This window comes from Natator depressus, chromosome 2, assembly GCF_965152275.1.
Source record: "Natator depressus isolate rNatDep1 chromosome 2, rNatDep2.hap1, whole genome shotgun sequence".
In the NCBI taxonomy this organism is placed as follows: Eukaryota; Metazoa; Chordata; order Testudines; family Cheloniidae; genus Natator; species Natator depressus.
In genome coordinates, this window is record NC_134235.1 from 36896302 (window position 1) to 36914587 (window position 18286).

The window sequence follows — 18286 nt, forward strand, 5'->3', positions numbered from 1 at the left end:
TACAGTGAAGTGAAGATAACTTATCCAGTGCTTTCAGTTTTGTTGCGTGGAAAGCCCTGTATCGGTGCTCCTTGTTTTTATTCATGATCTTACATCAAAGTCTTGTGAAAGTCAGTGATTTTGGTTGAGCTACATTTTTGAGAGTCTTTGGGTTTGTTGAAACCAAAACCAGGGGCATGAACCCATGAAAATGAAAAGGTTCAAAACCTCCACCTGAAAACAGAAACTGCAGTGTTCTGCATTCCTCTAACTAATTTAGGGGACTTCTTGGAAGTAAGTCTGTCATTTTTCCACAGTGATTAAATATCTTTCACACAACACAAACTGCTGTCTGTGGTGAAGGGTTGATGTGTCTGAGTGAAATCCAAGGAAACTGGACAACGTGTAATAGTGCTCCTTTATTGCACAATAAGACAGCTGATAAATTTGGTAATAAACACTATTCAACTGGCCTTATATTTCATCAGTGTTTGTACTGATTGTTCTTTAGCCTTTGCATTTTGCTAAGATTGTTCTATTAAGCTGTCAGTGTTCTCCAAATTGCCATTGCTCAACTGCACATAATTCACTATTCCTTACTAATTAAGTTGGTTATCAGATTTTGCTGATGGGTAATTTTGTTCAAGACTTCACAGGCGCTGCTAAATTTGTTCATGTAAACAAATAGTAACGTGCTTTTCTCTGTTATTATGAAGATTAGATTAGGAAAAGTTTTTATCCCTTTTCTGGAAAGCTTAACAATAGCTGCCATGTAGGCAGATATTTAGAATTTCCACAGGTGTCTAGCACAAAAGGATTCAAAACGATACTGTTGTCTGACACGCTTATTCCTGAATGTATTAGCCTTGACAAGCTCTGGGTAATTGGATGGCTTGTCATGTCTGTAAAATACGTTATTTCTTTTAAAAAAAAAAAAAATCCCCCACTGCAAGGAAAAATTGTCAATAGAAGACAATTTAAATTGGTTAAATTTGTTAAGAAAAGTGCAATGCACTGTGGAAACCTTTATTGCATTTCATTTTAAGTCACTGTATCTAACATCCAAAGATCATCAGTTTACTCTTAAGTAAACAGCAAGATCTATTGTACAAGTTTTAACAACATAGACCTTCTCCAGAAAACATGCTCACATAAACTAATTGGGTTTAGGGTTTCTAATGGGAAAACTGGATAATCGAATTACACTTCCCCTGAGAGAAATTGGCATCAGATTATTTCATTTAGGTTTTCTGATAACAGCTCTTACTGAACAGATAAGAATCAACACTTTTTTTTCCTGCCCTAAAAGATATTCATAATATAGCCAAACTGTGGGCAGTGAATTCAGCTGATGGGTAATATATCTATCACTCTCGTTTTGAAGAAGACAGTTTCATTTTATTAGGCTTTGCTCCCATGTCCCAGTAAGAAAGCAGCAAATCCAGTGGTGAGCTGGAGCCGGTTCGCACCAGTTCGCTAGAACCGGTTGTTAAATTTAGAAGCCCTTTTAGAACCGGTTGTTCCATGAGGGACAACAGGTTCTAAAAGGGCTTCTAAATTTAACCGACCAAAAGTGGCGCCTTAGGTGCCGACTCCATGGGTGCTCCAGCCCTGGAGCACCCAAGGAGAAAATTTGGTGGGTGCAGAGCACCTAAGGCGCCACTTTTGATGTGATCAGTGGGGGAGCGGCTGCTCCCGCCTAGCTACCCTCCCCCGCCCCTAGAAGCCAGAGGGACCTGCCGGATGCTTCCTGGGAGCTGCCCCAAGTAAGCACCTCCGGGACTCCCCACCTCGCCCCCCGGCAGGTGCCTCCGGCTCGGCGGGGCGGGGTGGGCACCCACTACGGTGGCCCACGAGACCCTCCTGCCTGGTTCTGGGGGCAGTCAGGGGAGGGAGGTGGATGGGACAGCGGTCCGAGGCATAGGGGTGGGCAACAACCCCCTCGTGAGGTGAGGAGGGAACCCGTTGTTAAGATTTTGGCAGCTCATCACTGAGCAAATCTCTTTTCATTTGAAGACTTCTGGAATGTGTTCCACTTAAAAGAAACACAATGAGATACATTGGTAGCACTTGCTAGCTCATCATGGTGTGCTGATATTTCAAATCCAGGAAAGGGAATTTTAGAGGGCAGAACAAGAAGCTCAATCCAAGGTTGCCTTCTGGAGCTATGACTCCCTCCCAGCCTTGTTCTGCCCTGCATTATTTTGACCAATGGCAACCCTTCAAACAGGTTAACCTCTAACTATTTGTAAGTAATCACATGATTGCTATAGATCTCAGCTGGACATATATACTATATGCAGCAGCATCTGAAGAATTTTTTAATGATTTATAACAATGCCTCTCCTGATTAAAATTAGCGTTCACATTATTTGAGGGATACTGGGAGTGAGAAGGCGCATGGAAAGGTAAAAATTTTTGCTCTTCTACTAAAGTGCTACACATGGACTGCTCTGCTATTTACTTATTACTACCATCTACAAAGCACTTTTCAAATATTAATTATCTGAGGATCATTTTTATTTCTAAATGTAAAGAAAGCGAGGATTCACTGGTTGGTGACAGCAGAATCTGGCCCACAAACAGCAAGCTAGGCAGCAGCTTGGTCTTCGAGTTAGAGCATAGACGGGAGTAAGGAGATGCAGGTTGTAGGCCTGACTCTACTGCTCTTTGCTGGGGCCTTGGGCAATCGCTCGATGTGAGATTTTCAAAACTGCCTAAAGACCTCACTTTCATATGTGGTTTTTTTAGGCACCTAATGGTGCAGACTGAAAATCTTACTAGGTGTTGATCTGCCCCTATTGGGGAATGAACGTCTTTGAAAATCGGAGCCAAAATGATTTAGGAGCACAGGTTCTATTGACTTTGAAAACTGGGTGCTTTTTGAAAACCCCATACTTAATCTCTGTGTTTCATTGTCTTCACCTCTACAATAGGGATAACACTTACTAATTGCTATAGAGTGCTCTGAGATCTTCAGATGAAAATGCTAAGTTGCTTAAATACAAAGTATTCTTACTGCATTCCATAGAGCAGGTAAATAAAACATTTTTACAAAAACAGATTTTTATATGAAGAATGAATTGCCCCTGGATTAATGCTATATGTCCTGTGGGTACTGAGTGGAAAATTAGATAAATGATTTCACTTATAGAGAAAACATACTGTTTAACAGATTTGAACAACATACTAAGCAAAGCCTCTTGGTTTTAAGGTTAAATTCTGTTGGCTGTGGTTTTTTTTATTCAGATTACCTTTAAATCCTAATTTCAATTAAATTTTGCACTAATTGTATTGTTGCTTCTAATGCTCTCTAATGCTTGAACTGACATAGCTTACTGACTCTTTTGACCTATCCAATTTGTTACGGTATGTGATCATCCTCTTACACAACACTGTTTTACACTTTTGATGCAACGGAGTATTGATTTGTAACTATCAAATGTTATCTACTTCAGATGAAGGTTGAGATCCGATAAATTACAATCCCTTTACATTACTGGCTTTGGAGTGAATATTGGTAACATTTTCTGCACTGGATGCAGTAAGCACTGGACAGTTTGGATAGCTCCTTCTTTTCCAAGGTACCAGCTGTTTTTGAAAATGCTACTTCATGGCCTCAAAAAGGAGGCATTTATCAAACTCAGTCCCCAACCTACACCACCTATGGGGATTGTTGACTTTAGATTTACACTTTGGTTTTGTTTGATTTGTTTTTTTTTAAATGTACCTAAATGTTTTTATTATAGCTAATAAAGTGAAGGGCCACTGCACTAATTTGAAGCTTATTACAAGCAGGGTCTATCGAGGTTTCCATATCAGGTAGTTCTGCCAAGACACTTCACTTCTGACCGGCAACATCTCTACAACTTCAATGTGGGACGTTTCTTAAACAAAACTTGTGAATTGTGGAGATGTAAATTGGGTGTTAGATGATGTGAATTTTGCTCTACGTACGTTCTTATGTCAGTGGGTGGTTTAAAACTAAATTCTAGATTCAGATTACTAAACTCATTATTCAGGGTCAATGTTTTGAGAATGTGGATATAGGAGTGAAAATTCTTTCATGCTCTGGACTATGGTGCAGAGACCTTTGTTGAATTGCAAAGCAGAAACAAAACATGGTGGTTGTCCTTCACTAGTCCTGTATGTTCGTAAATGTCATGGCCAGGTCATTGGTGGCCAGACCTAGTAGTCAGAGCCAGAATCCACAGTCCTCAAGATAGGAATCAAGAGTCAGCTGGCAAGGAATCCTGGAGGTCAGAAGCAGGACACCGACTGTAAATCAGAACCACGAGTTGGGAACCAGAGTCAGGCCAGGTCAGGATATCTGGGGTTCAGAGGCAGGAGCCAAACTGAAGGTTCGGAACCACAAGTCAGATGCCAGAAATTCAAGCCAGGGAAGCAGGAGTGGGTAAATAGGTAGCACAAGGCACACAGTCCAGAGCAGGATGGAACCCAATGATTCAGCAGTTTCCTGTTCCTGCTGCTAGTTTAAGTAGGGCCAGTGGGCCAATCAGCCACTCTGGGACTCTGCCAATCATACCTCAAGGGAGGAGCCTCACTGTGGGGCTGGGCTTTGTGGGTCTCAGGTGAGCTGTTGTCAGCAGGCTGCTAGGTAGAGGGTTGGAGCATGGCTGCTCCTATGGGGAGGGACTTGAGACCTATAGGTCATAATAGTAAAATGATTTTTCTGCTATTTCTTGCATTAAACTTGTAACACAACCCCACTCCCCGACAAAAAGCTGGCTTCCTTCCTTCCTTTATGTTGGAGGGCTTTGGCGGACATGGATGGATCACAAGAGCCTGAAAACCTGAGTGTGTCTTGTCCAGTCGCAAATAGAGGAAGGAGGGGCTGTTGAGTCTTGGACTGTATAATCCTTGTAATGTCGCAGGTCCCAGCTTTAGACTGAGCCAGCATATCCTCTCCTATACTTGGCCCTGGTGCTCTGTTCAGGCAGCACAAGGGGTTGGATTATGGCTGTAAACAAATACCTGAGGATTCCCCTCATGTTGGGAACTCCCTGCAAGCATAAACCCAGAGGAGGCAGCCCCTGCGCCAGCCACCCCTCCACTCCTGATGTAAGGAGGTTGGTGGACATTGTGTAATTGAGCTTCAGTCCACCACTGAGGTGAGGTCCCCAATTGACTTTATATCAGTGGCATCAGTTAGTGAAGCCCCTCGTCTTTATAGCTCCATGTCACTGAGATTGGGGCTGGGCTGGTGCAGAACCAGAGCTGTAGACAGTTCTTGAAGATCCCTCCTTCCCTTCCTTGTGCTGAGCAAAGCTCAGATACAGGGAAGAATCAAGCCTGGAATTTTGGGGTTTTGACATGAGAGTGGAACTTCTTAGAACTTGGTCTTTGTGTTGATGTGCTTTGTATCTGGCAAAATCAAGATTCAAAAAGTCACTTCACTGACAGAATGAGTTCAGATTTCAGTCCATCACATGCATAGTTAATGTGCTAGGAGATTAAGCTACTGTACCAATAAATTTGCTGACCTAATTTTGAGAAACATACAAGTTCCAGTCAAGTGAGGTTTCATGGCACGATACATTCCTTTCTTAATTCGTAATGTTTCAGACGAACAGTAAATTAAGATTTCCCCCAGGTAGCTGTTAAGCTGCTAGAATGTTCTCCTCTTCACGACACAGGCAAATGTAAGCAGATCTTGCAAGAGGAAGTAAATAGAGCAGCACTAAAACTTCCCTGCGCCTGCATCTGAACATCTGTTCGAACTTTTCACAGCCCTAATGTGAAAGTAAATACAAAGTAGGGATGGGAGAAATGGTTTGAGCAAAGTAAAAACCACCCCAAACCTTTGTACACCCATTGAACCAAAATGAAATGTTGTTTCAGGTTCAGAAAAAGTCACCCCTACTCCTGCCCTTTCCATCCATTTGCCTTTCCTTTCCCCTTCCTCTACCACGCCCAACCACCAGCTCCCATTGACCTCCCCTTTCTTGTGTGTTTGAATATCCAAAGAACACAACAAATCTTGCAAAGCCCCTGAGCAATCCCTGATTACAGCACTCCCAGAACTCTATGAATTCCCCACTTCACTTCATTTGCAATCCAGGGTGAGGGGCTGTTGTGTGTACTTGCTGTACATTAAAAGTGTGTCTGTAATGTGTATTTGCAAAACTAATAGGTCTAAATATTGTGCAAATCATTTCCTTCTCCCACTCCCTGAATGTTGCTTGTTTTGGGGTAAAAAAGGAACAGCTATTGGAACTAACCAAGACTAACCATGCCTATTGTCATACTGGGATACAATATTCACTTTGCTTTTATATTGTATCCCAGTACACCTTCCACCCTCCCGATTTGTCCCTTGTCATTCTTGTGTGTAAGCTCACTGGGGCAGGGATTGTCCCTGAATGTTTATGGCACAGTGGTATCCAATTCTGATTGGCTACATCAAGGATACATCTGAAGCTTCAGAGCAATCAGTATGAGCAAATCTAAATCTTCTCTGTCCTGGGGCTTGGGAGATCTGCTCTGCATTTGGGGTGCAATTGACAGGAAAGCCGCAACGTGCTGGGAGTTTCAAATTGAGACGCAGCAGCCTAGAGCTCAGCAGAGAGGCTGCCCTTGCTTGTCCTCAGCAGAGCCTCACAAGTAGAGGGGTGGGGGAATGGAACCAGTGACACACGTCATGGAAAAGGAGGTGGCTAGATGTATATAGGGTTGTTGTGGAAAGGGGGTAGGATATGTAATTTCAGACTCCGACCCATCTAATATATATTCTGTGGCTTAAAAAATTTCCCTCCTTCCTAGTTTATTTGGCCCCTGTGTTGCCCTTTCACAAAGACATCTGCAGGTCTTAACAGCTGGTTTATTTTCACCTATGATTAGACTGTCTTGTATGGTAAATTGGCCTAGTTTTCCATTTGTAACTTTAAATGCATTAAACTCTTTATCTGGCCAGGCTATTAGGGAAGTGCTGGTAGACATAGCCTCCAGGTGAAGTTGGTGCTTGTGGTTCTATCTGTTTTGGCCACATTTGGGTTGGTTGCAGGCTAAGATGAACTTTCCCTTCCCTCCAACTGACTGGCTTTACATTTTAAAAGGTAATATTTATATTCTAGACTTTTTAGTAATGTGCCTTGTAGGTACTATTCTGACACTGGTTCTAAACTATAATCGCTATATATGAGATGACTTGTTTGTTTGTGCTTTCTTTATACAAGATCAAATGTCCAGTGTACATATAACTGCACATTAAAAAGTGCTAATTGGAGTCTTATTGACATGAAAAACTCCAAGAGAAGAACCTCCCATTTTCTCTTCCTCCCCTGCCATACCAAATAAAGCTCATGATTTAATTGTCATCAGAATCCCAATGAATTACTCTTGTGTATACTGTCTGAGCATGCCTAACTCATCACAGTCCATGGGGAAATCAAAAGAAGCTTAAAACTTTTTGTGATACAAAGGCCCATTGGCAACAACTCTCTGTTAGCAACTCTTGTCAGGCCTGCCATACTCACTACACCTAATGCACTGTTGTCATGATATATACCCTAAAGGTGGCATGTAATACAGCATTGGAAAACGAATAACTCAGTGATCATTATTATTATTGCATAAGGTATGTAGAGGGTGAGTACAAAGAGTTATAAATATGTGCTAGAATTATGTTCTTAAAATGTGTTTGGCAAGCAGAGCATAAGCACAGTCTGCCTTAGACCAGAGGTTCTCAAACTGGGGCACACCCCTCTGGGGGGTGCAGAATGTATTCGGGGGGCATGGGGAGAGAAGGACCTTTAGTGTGGGGGAAGAACTTGCTGTGCACATTCAGAGCTGGGTGGCTGGAGAGTGGTGGCAGCTGCTGGCCGGGCACCCAAAGAGGTGAGGCGTATACTACTACAGACATAAAGAAGGAGGCGTGATCAAATGCATTTGACACCCACTGTCTTAAACAACGGAATGTGTATTTGCTTATCTGACCAGCCTGGTCATCAGGCAGAGACAATGAAGATACATTTACATAAAAAGTCAACAAAGCCATCAAACTAGCAAGTGGGGGAGAGCGCCTCTTAACTGTAAAGACGGGGGTCTGAACCTCAAATGATAAGCAGCTGTATCAACTGATTGTATACAATATTACTGTATTTTAAAAAAAAGGTCTTTTATGAATGCTGGTGAGACACTGGTGATTAACGTCATTGTGAAATGTCTGCATTAATACTATATGTGGAATTATGGATATTATGGTTTAAAGCTTATGACCAAACACAGGGAGAAACCGGTTTGCTCCCAGACAGGAGGGAAAGCACCTGTCTACCTGTCCCCAGTGTAAATTAAGCAGTGTGAAATCAAAACAATGGAAGCTCTATTTACATATGAATCAGCAGGGAGATAGGATGCCCATAAAAAGGGAAGAACAGTAAGAAGCCTTCCTGCCTCCTGAAACAGAGAAAGCGAATTTTGGAGTGGTAAGGGCGGGGCAAAAAGACATTTAAGTTATCCACCACTGGACACAGCCAGAGCTCTTGTAATCTGAGGAGAAAATGGGTCCTTCAGCCAAGGGGGTTGAAATCTCTGGGAACTGAGTTTAGGTGAGAAACCTGCTTAATCAAAGAGTGTAACTTGCTGAAATTAAGTTTTTATTTTAGAAGGATATTTTTACTTCTGTTTGCTTTGTAACCCTTCCTGTCTTTATTCCTCATACTTGGTATCACTTAAACCTATGATTTTTTGTTTAATAAACTTGTTTTACTTTTATTATAAACCAATGCAGTGCTGTGATTTAAAATTGCAGTGTTTGTCAAACCTGAGCGTCCTCTTTAAGGGGACAACAAACCTAATAACTTCTGTGACTGTTCTAGCAGAGGGCTGGATGCTGCAGGAAGACATCTCTGGGAAACTTAGGAGTTGGGGTTCACTGTTTTTGTAGCCTGCATGGCAAAGTTTTGCCTGGCACAGTCCTGAAGAATTTGCTGGCAAAACAGATGAGTTGGTTTGTCAAGGTGTTGTCACACAGCTTATCAGAAGAAAAACTCTCACTTGCTGAGGCTGAGGGGGTAATATAATAACTCTCAATTCTGGGAACCTCAGCAGATTGTCACATTTGCAGATGATTCTGGGGAAATTCGGGACTTGGAGGGTTCTGGCCTCACTTTGCAAAAAGTAACTCTTTGGTGGAAGCCAGGGTGTGACCTGGATGCTGGCTATTGGCGTCAGGGCAGTGAGCACAGAAGCATGTCATTTAAGGCACGCAATGTTGCAGGGCAGGCAGTGACACAGCCCCTACTGTCTAGGTTGAACCCCAAAACGTCACACTCTTACTGACTGTCATTCCTGCCTATCTAGCAACTTGTCTGACCCGTTTGCTTGAGCCTAAGATGGAGGCAAGCCCCGACCTGCTCAGACGTAGGCTGGGGTTTAACTAGGTTGCACATACAAACCTCAGACCATGTTCTCAAAAAGTTCAGGAGTATGAGCTGAGGTTTATCTTTAAGTAACCAGCCCCCCAGCTCCCCTTGTTTCCCCTTATCTGTTTATTCCTAGACCTTCTACCATTTGGGATTTGGAAAGATATGTTTGGTAAAGAAAGTATAATATTGGGGTTGGATATTAGCTGGACTCTGTGGAAGCATACTTTCAACCTTGTCTCTTGGTGGAATTATGGATATTATGATTTATATGCACCGTGTTTGCCATTTAATATGGAGAGAGGTTTCTTAATGGACTATGGTTTGGTACAATACCTGAGCAGGTTGCGGTTCATTGCTAGCCTACGCGCTTTCTCTCAGTGCCGTCCATTTCAACAGTCTTTTGTCTGTAAGTATTTTTTCACTTACATGAGTCCTGATCCCAGTTGTTTTGTGAGCACCAGGTTTGTATAGTCACCTACTGCCAGTGTCTGAGGCCGTCTTGCCACTCTGTTACAACTTTTATTCTAACTGATAACATGGATTTTACTAATGATCCTTTTCCTCTCCAGTTGTGCATGATCGGCATGCTGCATGTATGGCAATTTACACTTCAGATTAGAATATCTGATGCGTAATCTTGGGTGGTATAGCACAAGCCAAGGGGGACAGCGCAGATGTCTTAGAGGTGAGGAGTATAGTTGCGGGGGGGGGGGGTGACTTTCCACTATTTATTACAAAGTTTTCCAGTGATTTTCTCAATGGTGTCATCAAAAGTAAGGATTTCTATTAGTACTCCCTTTGTTAGAGTAAGGAATTCTGGATATAGACTATGTTGATATGCCTGGCAATGCAATTTTATGCCTATCGCACTAGATCCTCAGTTGGTGTAAACTGTACAACTCCATTGACTTAAAGGAAGCTACATCACTTTACATCGGATGAGGATCTGGTCAGTGCAACCACATTACTATTTTGAAAGTCAGCCTTTACAAACAGTTTTCACAATATGATATCAGAAAGACTACAATTTCCCATTAGTTAGAGCAGCTTTTGAGAGAGACTGTTGTGTGTAAAATGTTGCCTTCTCCCAATAACCATGTATCGTATGTTTTAAAAGAGATTATAATAGAAGGACAAGAGTGTGCATTAAATCTTCGATATTTTTCAGCTCTGGTAAAGAGATAAGATTTTTACCTTGAATTATAACTGCAGATTTTTCCTTTTTTGCTAGGCTAGTATGTCTGTTACCATGACGACAGCCTTCAGAATTTTCCAGTTATTTTACATTCATTAATAGGAGTAAGACAACAGATGTATAATTATGCTATTCTTATTCAATCCACCAAATTGCAGTTGACACTTCTAAAACCTTTTCAGTTAAAAAAAAATATATTTTTACTGTTTATCATTTTCCTAGCAACAGATATGGGAAGATAATTCTTTTAGGACAAACGCATACAGAGGAATTCATAGAGAGGGAAATGGAGGTGAGGAACACAAAGAAAAATTATACAGCTTTTGAGAGAAGTAATCAAAAGAGAACCAGTAGCATGGACTAATAAATAGGATTCTGGGACTGGCAGTCAGAGGAGTAAGTTCTAGCTCTAGTCTCCATCTCTGACCTGCTGCATGACTTTGAGCAAATCATTAGACCTCTTTGTGCCCCTGTTTTCCCTCCCAGAGGGAAGGTCTTTATAGCAGGGACTGTCTCTTACTATGTGTTTCTTTAGTGCCCAGCACAAGGAGGCCCCAGTCTTGGGTAGGACCTGTAGGGTATGTCTACCTTGCAGCGGGGAGTGATGCTCTGGGTAGCAAGACTTATGCTAGTGGGGCTCAAGCTACTGCACCAAAAATAAGTGTGGACACAGTGCCTTGGGCTCTCAAGCCAAGGGGGTCAGGTGTAGGGTTGCCAACAGTCCCTTATTACAAGGAACGTCTCTTAATTTTTCATCTCTGTACAACAAGATCGGGAGTTGCTGAGTGCTGTACCAAAAAAAATAAAAAAGCAGCAGGAATACCTCTGGTGAATGTAGGTGAGTACTGCTTCTTATTATTAGTATTGACGATGATGATGATGATGATATCAGGAGGAGAGATGGGGCGAGGTGCTAAGAAAACAGTCTCTTATTTTTGAAATATAGTGTTGACAACCTTAGTCGGATGGGCTTGAAAGCCCAAGCTGCAACCTTCATATTGCTATCTTTAGCATGCTAGCTTGAGCCCCGCTTAAGCTGTCTGTCTTCCTGGCCTGGGAGGCTTGCTCCCAACTGTAATGTAGAAATGCTCCTAGATCAGGGGTAGGCAACCTATGGCACGCGTGCCAAAGGTGGCATGCAAGCTGATTTTCAGCGGCACTCACATTGCCCTGTGTGGCCTGTCCGGGGGGCTCTGCATTTTAATTTAATTTTAAATGAAGCTTCTTAAACATTTTTAAAACCTTATTTACTTTACATACAACAATAGTTTAGTTATCTATTAAAGACTTATAGAAAGAGACCTTCTAAAAACATTAAAATGTATTACTGACATGCGAAACCTTAAATTAGAGTGAATAAATGAAGACTTGGCACACCACTTCTGAAAGGATGCCGACCCCTGTCCTAGATGCTACTGCAATTTTTTATCTATATATTTTAAAAAAGAGAGGAAGAACAGTTTTACTAGTAGCTTTTTTTCCTCTTAAGTACATTTATGGATGTAATTCCAGTGTTGAAACAAAAAAGAAAATATTGTTTAATAACGATGGGAAAACTTAATGTCTGTAAAACTGGGGACCTTGCATGCAATGTCTTCTCCTCTGTGTTGTGATATTTTTGATGTATGAACAGAAGTAGTAATCAAGGAAATTATTTCATCACTGGGACTACTATAACACACCCTGCTTACTTACCTTTCCCTTGGTTTGATGTTATTCACTTACATAATGTTACTTACTCAGTGTATTACATAGTGACTGCTTTAGAGCTTTCTTAATAGCGAAAGCTGCATTTAGAGTATTGCTACCCTCTTTTTTTTTTTTTTTTTCTTTTTCACGTGCCCAGAACTAAATTCTTCTTTGGGGCTAATGTTTGGCCTGAGCCTGAAAGCAAACAGTTCTGGAAAGGTTAAGAAAAATTCAGCCATTTTTGAGTGGAGAGAAATTCTCAGTTGGAAAAAGAAGAGTCAGGTTTTCCTCTAATGTAAATCAGCCTAGCTCCATTGACTTCAGCAGAGTTGGACTTCAGAGTTGCTAGGAGAATTTATAGCCTCTGAGGATACAGCACTCAATTTTTTCCCTTACCGATTACTGAAAAAATGGCTGAACGAAGAACACCACACTTGGCATTTTGTTAGTTCTCCATAAGGAGGAAACTTGTTGCAAACTTCAGGTGAGGGGAGAAGAATTGAAAATAAAGTATAAATGGATTTGAAAAAAATCACTTGTGAGCCTGGTCAGTAGCATCAGCTGAGATTTTAGCGGGGTGAATTGCAGCTCTGCTCCTATGCAACATCGGTGACAGGAGAACTGCACATTCTATGAGTCTGGCCTGACAGGCACTGGGGTTACTACTGAGACAATTTGCATGAGAACATTGGTAAATCACCCATTGCCGCGGTTGAAGTTGGATATCCCTTCTTTTAGTTCTTAGAGTAAATTTGAAGGTTATGGCAGAGGTTTTCCAGGTGCGGGTGCTGTCTTTGGAACACCCTTCCCTCGATAGCTTACCAGACCTGAGCTTGGCAAGCTTCAGTGCACAACATAAGGCCCATTAATTTTATTTAGCATGTGAGTGCTTTTTATTTGTTTGGTTGCATTTGTTTTGTTTGAGTAAATGTGTTACTTTGGATGGACATCTGAGCTATGAAAGCAATAACCTATAGAGGCAGTTTGATTGCCACTGTTTGAGCAGCTTATTTAAATGATGTGTGTTTATAATACTCTTGTACTTAATCTGCCTGGCTTTCCTGGACATAACTGCCTAACTGAAACACCCCCAACACAAGGTACACTTACGCAAGAGAACATGGCAGACTTCCGATGTTGCATTATTCCCTATCTTTGTTGTGTACTGAGTGTTTCATTAAGTATGTAAAGTAATAAGAATTTATTTAAAAATCATTCAGCTGTCAGGCACTGGCCTGCTGGTTAGAACACAAAGTGTTCTCTATGCAATTGACCTGACTTAGTACTGGGCTTATGTCTCGGGTTTCCCAGACCAAAATTCCAGACAAGTCACAGAAAGGAATTGCTTCCTTTTCCTATGACAAGGTGGGGTCTGGCAGCTGTTTGCCCTTTGCAGATAATGGGTCTGTGCTAGTTAGTGTTGGGGGGCGCTCACAGAGCTAGCTGCCTGTAGCCCCATATAGACACTCTGAGGGCTTGTCTACACTACCCACCAGAATTGGCAGGCAGCAATTGATCCAGTGGGGGTCGATTTATCGTGTCTAGTATAGACGTGATTGATCGACTGCTGAGCGCTCTCCCGTCGACTCCAGTACTCCACCAGAACGAGAAGTGCAAGCGGATTTGACGGGAGAGCGTCAGCTGTCGACTTATTGCAGTGAAGGCACCACGGTAAATAGAATATCAGGGTTGGAAGGGACCTCAGGAGGTCATCTAGTCCAACCCCCTGCTCAAAGCAGGACCAGTCCCCCAATTTTTGCCCCAGATCCCTAAATGGCCCCTTCAAGGATTGAACTCACAACCCTGGGTTTAGCAGGCCAATGCTCAAACCACTGAGCTATCCCTCCATCGACTTCGGCTACACTATTCATGTAGTTGAAGTTGCGTATCTTAGATCGACCCCGCGCGGTAGTGTAGACAAGCCCTGAGAGAGAAAGGATGGGCCTTCAGGAAACCTGGGTTCAATTCCCTGTTCTGCAAGTGATTTCTAGTGTGACCTTGGTTAAGTAACTTAGTTTCCTATGCCTCAGTTCCACAGATAATACTTCTGTGACATACTGAGGTGTTGTGAGGATAAATACACTGAAGATAGTGAGATGCTGTGATACTACAGTGAGGTGGGGCCCATATAAGTATCTTGGGTAGGTAAGATGAGGTTAAAAGGTTTCTCTGGGAAGGGAGTGAAATGAAAGGGAGAGGAAAGACAAATAGATTGTGTATAACATGATCAGATAGTTTTGGGGAGGCCTTGTTTTGTTTTCACATTGTGCTCTCTTTTGCTGACGTTCTGGATCCTGTGAATGTAGAAGTTTTTAGCCTTTTTTTTCCTGAAGGTGGGCAATATTGATGTACTAGCTTCTGCTGAACATGGTGAATGTACAGATATATAGGCAGCACTGTCTGCATTTGAGCTTTGGGTTAGAAACTAAGGCCAGTTTTACACCAATATAACTCTACTGACTTCAGTGGAGTTACGCCAGAGTGACAGTGCTATATCCCAGATCAGAATCCCATCTTCGGCCACTGATTTACTGTGTAGTTGTGGTTTAGCCGCTTCAACAGAGAAGTTTATTACCCTGTCTGTAAAATAGAGATAAGAATACTTTCTTACGCCGCAATGATAGGTGAGGAATGGAGCTATATGTGCTGCACTTTGAAAACACATGGCAGTAATAGTGCTGCTATTAGATTGGTCTTGAAAAATTTTACCCTGCTAACCTGAGGACTAAGCCCACTCATGAGCCAGTATGAAAATAACTGTGCTGCAATGTTCCCTGCAGTGCAATAAAATAAGCCAGCCAGGTGCTATATTTAATTGTCACGTTGTCAGTCAGCTTTCTATGTAGCTTTTTAGTAACTGTCTATGTCTCTTCTTTCTGACCCAGAGCCACCTAGCTACTGAGAAAGTGGTGGTGGTGGTGGGTTCCCTGCTAATTTCCCTTTCCCTTGTGTTTTTGTGGTTGCCTTGTCTAGTCCTTTGGTGTTAAAATGCTATATAATTTATGATAGTGGCTAGACTGTGTTTGATAGAGCAGGTTATGGTGATGTGATTAATCTTAATGTATAAATTTTAAAGAATAGGGTAAATGACATGCCCCAAAAGGAATCGCAAAAGGTTCTTAATTGGCTAAGGATTCCAGAGTAAAGAAATCCCCATTGAAAAGTGTTACTGAAAGGTTTGGTAAAAATAATGTGTATTGCCCTTTTTTAAAGATTATGTAACTTCTGCACCACCACTACACAATTATTACACCGAAGCATGAATAGAGAAAGTGCACACATAGCAAGAGAAGCAAAATAAGATATCTACCTTATATAAAGAATGTGCACTCAAAAGGACTCGACAATACCATTATATTAAAGCATTCAGTGCAATAGTAGAATAGCCAACCAAAAGAAAAATAAAGATAAATCAGGTCATTGAGGCAGGTATAAGCTACAAAAATCAGATGGTAGTGACCCAAAGTTCAACCCAAACAAAACCCATAAATGATCAAATGTAGCAGTTGGTTGTTTTGACAGAGTAGTTACTCATAGACATAATTCACAACGACAGAAAGGGGGAGCCAAATAGAGAAATAATCTGAAATAATCCTTGGGACAAAACAAAGAAAAGCATCCCATTGCAGATAACTGGCATTCTTCATCTAATGAGAGTTTTCATATTATAAGCCATGGCCCTGTGTATTATGCAGGAAGCAGGACCTGAATTCTGCAAGAAGGTCCCTTGTTTCTCTAGTGCTCTGCTGCTGGATCCCTGCAGCAAACTGAAAATCCTGCAGCAGCTTCACTTGCACTCAAAAGGGAGGGTTTTACTGAATTCAATATGAACATATAACTAATTATTACTTATTTTTGAGGACCTATAAGTGGTTAGGCACTTAATGGAAATAAGGTGGGACGTGGACCTTACACCAGAGACTTTACAATCTAACATCAGACTGAACCAGACAAAGGAAGGGCATCTAAGCAAACAAAAGGAGGGGAGAGAGTAGAAGGACAAAGTTGCATTAGTAAAATTGCATCATTCTTTTTCAGTAAGTGGTTCACACGCCTCAAAGCTTCCGTTTAATTAGGGCTGTTTCTTTTGGTTTATTTATTCTTATATTAAATGCAATGGGGCAAATTCTGTTCAGCGAGTCCACTGTAAATCTGGAGTAATTCCATTGTTATAGTTTGTTGTTTTGCATTTCTGGTGGTGCCTATAATACACTAGGCATTTTACAAACATATGGGAAGGCCAAGCTCCTGCCCCAAACAGCTCACATTGCCCCTTTATTCTCAGGTTTCAGAGTAGCAGCCGTGTTAGTCTGTATTCACAAAAAGAAAAGGAGTACTTGTGGCACCTTAGAGACTAACCAATTTATTCTCAGTGTTCAAAGCGTTACATATTTTTTTAGTGACAAGTATCAGCTGTGTTAGTCTATATCCACAAAAACAACAAGGAGTCCGGTGGCACCTTAAAGACTAACAGATTTATTTGAGTATAAGCTTTCGTGGGTAAAAACCCCACTTCTTCAGATATTTTTTTTTTTAGTGGTTGCATTTTGGAGATTGTTGAGAGAGGAGGGAGGAGCCAGAGGTTTTGACAGCTGAATCAAGGACACCTGGGACAAGGTATAGGTGTTGATTCGGGTTTTGGACCTCCCAAGGTCTAAGTGATTTTGTTTTTTGGCACTAGGAAGAAAATGCATCTCCTCTTGCTCTCCCCGTTTTTGGGCAGGGGAGAAGATGATGGTGGTTGTGGAGGGCTTGAACTTCCTTTTCCCTGTCTCAGCAATCCTTGCTCTAACCAACGGCCTGCCACATCCCCACTGTCTTGATACTGCAGCCAACAAGATGGATGAGCAGATTAGTTGAATGCTGCTGCTGAAATACGCAGTGGTGGTGTAGCTATGTTGGTCTTAGGATATTAGAGACACAAGGTGGATGAGGTAATATCTTTTACTGGACCAACTTCTGTTGGTGAAAGAGACAAGCTTTCCAGCTTACACAGAGCTCTTCTTCAGGTCTGGGCAACAATTTTCAGGTCTGCTGAAATAATCAGGAATGAAATAGTTACTTCAGTAACTGTCGTCATTAGGCTTCACAGATAACATGCCACTGAGATCAGGCAAGTCACCATCTTGAAACACTGCATTGGTTTGCATTCAGTTCCTCTCTGGAAGATTTATCTTCACAAACATAAAGGCTAGAATTTTTTAAAAGTAATTAAAGCTTTGTTCTAACACACAACTCCCTGGTAAAGGCTGGATTCCGTGGCAATTTCTATGATAAGAGCGTTGTGCACAGTATATATCAACTTGCAGATTAAAGCATTTTGCAAACTCTTACATAGTGCATACAATATCACTGAAATGCAGCCACCTCTGAGTGGGAAGAGCAGTAGCCAGGCAGACAGCAAGCTTTACAATAATAGAGGGAAGGAGAGTGGCTAGCTAGGATCTGCTTCATTTCATCATGTATGGGTGTAGTCTGGCTTAATCTTCAGGTCTCAGTGGATGATATATTTTTTTCTTCCTTATTTTGGTTGATAACAGTATCTAGCTCTTGAAGTTGTAATACATTGGTACTGCAAAGGCTTCTTTTGTGTATATCCTTTACGTAATGTAGGTGAAACCTCCTCTCAGTATGGCACTATCTACTCGTATTAGTAGAACTGTTCACTGGTTTCCCACTCTTGATTTCATACAGAAGCATCTTAGAAGGGTCATTTTCCTAGTGGCAGCAAGTTCAGCTCATAAAGTGCATGAGCTTCAGGCTCTAGAGACTTTATACTATATTTTATATTGATTAGGTGATGCTAGAGTATCATGCCCCGAAAACTGCCGTCCTAGAGTTGGTTGGTTGGGCTAGCGCATGGTTTCACTGAAAAATTCCTGTTAGTTGGTTCAACAATGTTCGGACAACTTGGTTTCTTGCCAGCTCACCTGGTGGCCTGCTGGGGACCCCAAGACTTCCAGAGTCTGTGGCTCCATCATGTGGCCTGGCCTAGGGCCAGGGACCTCAGAGCTTCCAGGGCTTTTGCTGAGGAGTG

The 18286-nt window shown here is 41.8% G+C and overlaps 1 protein-coding gene across 6 annotated transcripts in view; it reads left to right on the top strand.

Annotated features, from left to right (window-relative positions):
• Positions 1–18286, top strand: part of NCALD (neurocalcin delta) — a 145514-nt gene that overhangs the window by 76777 nt on the left and 50451 nt on the right. The window contains exon 1 of one of the 6 annotated variants that reach the window (XM_074944015.1): positions 10931–11398. The exons of the other annotated variants lie outside the window; for them this stretch is intronic. The gene's annotated coding sequence lies outside the window, so the exon portion shown is untranslated. Of the gene's footprint in view, positions 1–10930; positions 11399–18286 lie in introns of those variants that run through there. 6 annotated transcript variants of the gene reach the window in all.